This window comes from Bombus vancouverensis, unplaced genomic scaffold (genome assembly GCF_051014615.1).
Source record: "Bombus vancouverensis nearcticus unplaced genomic scaffold, iyBomVanc1_principal scaffold0054, whole genome shotgun sequence".
NCBI lineage: Eukaryota > Metazoa > Arthropoda > Insecta > Hymenoptera > Apidae > Bombus > Bombus vancouverensis.
In genome coordinates this window covers 27,501-32,500 of record NW_027468945.1, presented here as the reverse complement: position 1 = coordinate 32,500, position 5,000 = coordinate 27,501, and the positions used below count along the sequence as shown (strand labels likewise).

At 52.9% G+C, this 5,000-nt stretch overlaps 1 pseudogene; it reads right to left on the bottom strand.

Annotated features, from left to right (window-relative positions):
* Positions 1 to 3,769: 3,769 nt before the first annotated feature.
* The window catches only part of LOC117165413 (large subunit ribosomal RNA), a 2,950-nt pseudogene continuing 1,719 nt past the window's right edge, over positions 3,770 to 5,000 (bottom strand).

The window sequence follows — 5,000 nt, the reverse complement described above, 5'->3', positions numbered from 1 at the left end:
CACTCTTTGAAAGACCTCCCAGTTGGCGTGCCGAGTGTTGTATCTTCTTTCCTGAAGCTGCGGCGGAGTACTCCCCTCGTTAAAATCGAGACGCGTCTCCAGTATTCTGTGATCGCTGGAGGTTCCGTCCTCGTGTACTCTCCATTCCTTCACGAGCGGTATTGCTTCCGGAGTCGCCATAGTCAGGTCTATGTTCGATCGCCCTCTCGTTGTTTCAAATGTGTGTGCCTGTCCTGGTTTGTTGAGGATGTGGAGGTTGTATTGTGCGATGACAGCCTCCAGGGCCTCACCTCTGTCGTCGGTGTCCTTGCTGCACCACAGCGGAGATTTGGCGTTGGAGTCCAGGCCAATAATGGCTTTCTTCCCTCTGAGCCTATTCAGTACTTTGTCTAATTGCTCGAGGCCGACTTCGATATTTTCGGTCGGCGGAAAGTACTGGCTGACGAAGTATACCTCCGTCTCTCCATCGCTTACTTGTACACAAGCGCAGTGCGTTGTACATAGTCCGGCAATTTCGAGCGGCGTTAGCTCCTTCGACTTAACTCCTACTGCTGCCATTGGTGGGTCACCCTTCGAACCCCGACAGGCGATCGAGATTCCTGTTCCGAGTCCGGGTATTTTTCCGTCGATGCTGTATGGCTCTTGCATTAGCAAGATTTCGTCGCCATCAGCTACCATCTGTGTCCTGATTTCGTGGGGGACAGTTTTGGAACGCTGCATGTTATGCTGCAGGATCCTTATACCCCTTCTACCCCCGTGTCCTCTTCCATTTTTGCTCGGGGCTTTACTCATACGTAGTTCGGGAGATAATTATTTCTAACGCCTTCTTATACATAGGGCAGTCTGCGTTAGAGGCCGCATGATCGCCTTTTTTCCCTGCCTTCTTGCAGTTGACGCAGCCGGCGTTCTTGTTTTTATTCGTGCACTCTTTAGTGCTATGTCCGCTTTCCGCGCAATGTGCGCAGATCTCATAGCCCAAGCGGCAGTGTTTTGCCACGTGCCCATAGCCTTGGCACTTGTAACAGCGGCTGACGGCTATGTAATCCCGAACCCGGCAAGCATTCCACGAGATGAATATCTTGCCAGTTAGTAGTTTATCTCTTACCTGGGGGGGCACTTCCAGTACCCAGTTAGTTTCCTCGGAGTCCTTGCGGCCTGTTCTGAAGCAGAATTTGATGGCTCCGACGTCTTCATCTGTTAGCCTTTCTTGGTTCTGCTTCTTGATGCAGCCCATTATTTCCTTCTCCGGCATTTCCCGTGGGACATCATATAATATTACCCGGGGCAGCCTCCTCTGCGGCGTGCTGGTTTTTAGGCCGGCTTCCTTTAGCTTGGCGTTCTCCGTGAACGCTTTTAGGCCTTCGGGGTTCGCCGTTTCCACGACTAAACCGTTTCCTCTGATTTTCTTCACTGCGGTGATCTGGATTCCTCTCTTACGTGGGTTCACCAGCGTGAAGACTGCCTCCCGTGCTTCCTCACTCGTTTTTATCTCGGAGTCTGACGACTCCGGCCGGATTATCACCGCATTTGTAGGTGGTTTGACCGCGATTTGCCCCACCATACTATTCTTCATTTTGACTTTTTCGGCGTAGGAGGACTGCTTAGGCTCCATCCTTGATTTGACTGCCGTTTCGAGCCGCTTGCTCGTTTGTAGCGTCTTGTTGACGGCACTCAGTATCGCCGTTTCTTTCTTCTCCGCGCCGGTGCTCTGGTCCAACTTCCCGGTGAGGTAGCTGTTGTGGAGTAAGAGTTCTTCCACTATCCCTCGCATGTCCCGGAAATACCGCATGATGGCTGCGGTTTGCTCCTTGTTAACCTTCTTACTTGGGTCCAGACAGAAGGCTAATACGCCCTTCTCTATTTCCCCTGCCTGTGCTCTTAAATCGGGCACAGTGCGGGGTTCGTCTGCTGCTACAGGCGATTGCTGCTGCTTCGCCTCTTCCCCTTTTTCTTTCTCCTCTGTTCTCCTCTTTCTCTCCTGAACCGGGCTTTTCCCCTCCACCTTTTGCGTTTTCAGTGGTTGGAGAACCACTCTTGCTTTTGTAGCGGTTGGGGATTGACCCTTCGTAGCCATTCTGATATTTGTAGGTCCCCGCGGCGTATTGTTTTGCGCGCTGAGACACTAGGTCCGACGGCGTAACGGCGGCACTGGTCACGCACTTGTATTTGTATTTGCCCTGCGCTATTCTTTCTCGCGCGCGGGCACTAAGTCCGACGGCGTATTCCTTTTATCTTACTCGCTCGAGCCTGAGTCCCAGCGGCGTATTGTTTTACGCGCCGAGACACTAAGTCCCAGCGGCGTATTGTTTTACGCGCCGAGACACTAAGTCCCAGCGGCGTATTGTTTACGCGCACAGACACTAAGTCCCAGCGGCGTATTGTTTTACGCGCACAGATACTAAGTCCGACGGCGTAACGGCGGCACTAGTCGAGCACTTGTGCTTGCACTGCACCACTATTATTATCTATACGCGCGGGCACTAAGTCCGACAGCGTATTGCTTTTTGCTTTTTTTTTTTTTTTTCTCGCTCGAGACAGAGTCCCAGCGGCGTATTGTTTTACGCGCCGAGACACTAAGTCCCAGCGGCGTATTGTTTTACGCGCACAGACACTAAGTCCCAGCGGCGTATTGTTTTACGCGCACAGATACTAAGTCCGATGGCGTAACGGCGGCACTGGTCGAGCACTTGTGCTTGCACTGCACCACTATTATTATCTATACGCGCGGGCACTAAGTCCGACGGCGTATTGCCTTTTTTTCGCTCGAGACAGAGTCCCAGCGGCGTATTGTTTTACGCGCCGAGACACTAAGTCCCAGCGGCGTATTGTTTAACGCGCACAGACACTAAGTCCCAGCGGCGTATTGTTTTACGCGCACAGACACTAAGTCCGACGGCGTAACGGCGGCACTGGTCAAGCACTTTTGCTTGCACTGCACCACTATTATTATCTATACGCGCGGGCACTAAGTCCGACGGCGTATTGCTTTTTTTTCGCTCGAGACAGAGTCCCAGCGGCGTATTGTTTTACGCGCCGAGACACTAAGTCCCAGCGGCGTATTGTTTTACGCGCACAGACACTAAGTTCCAGCGGCGTATTGTTTTACGCGCACAGACACTAAGTCCGACGGCGTAACGGCGGCACTGGTCAAGCACTTTTGCTTGCACTGTACTATTATTATCTATACGCGCGGGCACTAAGTCCGACGGCGTATTGCTTTTTTTTCTCGCTCGAGACAGAGTCCCAGCGGCGTATTGTTTTGCGCGCACAGACACTAAGTCCGAAGGCGTAATGGCGGCACTAGTCAAGCACTTGCACTAGCACTTCTCTGTGTTTCAAACTGGATACTTTTGCTGTGTCCTGATGTGTCACTTTACGAACGTGGCACTTAGACCGCAGCGTGTTGCTTTGCGGACGCGGATACACTAAGTACCGCTGCGAGCGGCTTCACGAACACTTGCACTGAGTCCCTCGGCGTATCGCTTTACGAACGCGGACGCTAGTCCCGCGGCGTATTGCTTTACGAACGTTGGCGCGCAGTTACCAAGTAGCCCGTGCGGCGGCGCTGCAGTCGCGCGTCTCAAGATGTCTTCCACTCTGCCCTAACCTCAGCCACGTTTTTCTCTGTCCACTCACGCTTCTATAGAAGCGATCTCCACTGTACTTTATTATTACTTTAATTCCCAAGCACTTTCTCTCCACTTTTGCGTTATTTTCTCGCCCGATTTCTTTGCTTTTCCGCAAGAACTCGAACATTAAGTACGGAGCGACGTGAACGCGTGTTCTCAGTATGCCGCCATCTTGTGGACTAGTAGATAGGGACAGAGGGAATCTCGTTAATCCATTCATGCGCGTCACTAATTAGATGACGAGGCATTTGGCTACCTTAAGAGAGTCATAGTTACTCCCGCCGTTTACCCGCGCTTTTTTGAATTTCTTCACGTTGACATTCAGAGCACTGGGCAGAAATCACATTGCGTCAACACCCTTGGGGGCCATCGCAATGCTTTGTTTTAATTAGACAGTCGGATTCCCCTAGTCCGTGCCAGTTCTGAGCTGAGCGTTGAATGGCGGCCGAAGAGAACGACCGCGACGGTATAACCGCCACGGAAGCCTCGCAGCAAGGAAGATCCGCGGGAGGCCAAGGCACGGGACCGAGCTCGGATCCGGGGTGCGCGACGATATCCACTCCCGAGAGAGATAGATACGCCGCGTCCCGTTCAGCTCGCCCAGGCCCGGCACGTCAGCCAAACCCGCTTCCCGACCAAGCCCGACACGCCCCGCTCCTCAGAGCCAATCCTTATTCCGAAGTTACGGATCCAATTTGCCGACTTCCCTTACCTACATTAATCTATCGACTAGAGGCTCTTTACCTTGGAGACCTGCTGCGGATATGGGTACGAACCGGCGCGACACCTCCACGTGGCCCTCTCCTGGATTTTCAAGGTCCGAGGGGAAGATCCGGACACCGCCGCAACTGCGGTGCTCTTCGCGTTCCAAACCCTATCTCCCTGCTAGAGGTTTCCAGGGAACTCGAACGCTTATACAGAAAAGAAAACTCTTCCCGGATCTCCCGACGGCGTCTCCAGGTCATTTTGGGTTACCCCGACGAACACTCTTACGAGGGCCCGAATGGTATGCGGTTCCGCTGCCGGGTTCCGGAATAGGAACCGGATTCCCTTTCGCCCAATGGGTGTGTATCTTTCGCTCATATATTATTATATATGTTTCGCTCAATTTGTTGTTGCGATTTTTGTGTATGATCTTAGGACACCTCATCTGCATAGGATTTCTCTTAGGGCTTAGGATCGACTGACTCGTGTGCAACGGCTGTTCACACGAAACCCTTCTCCACGTCAGTCCTCCAGGGCCTCGCTGGAGTATTTGCTACTACCACCAAGATCTGCACCGACGGCGGCTCCAGGCAGGCTCGCGCCCAGACCCTTCTGCGCACACCGCCGCGACCCTCCTACTCGTCAGAGCTTCATGAAGGACGGTCC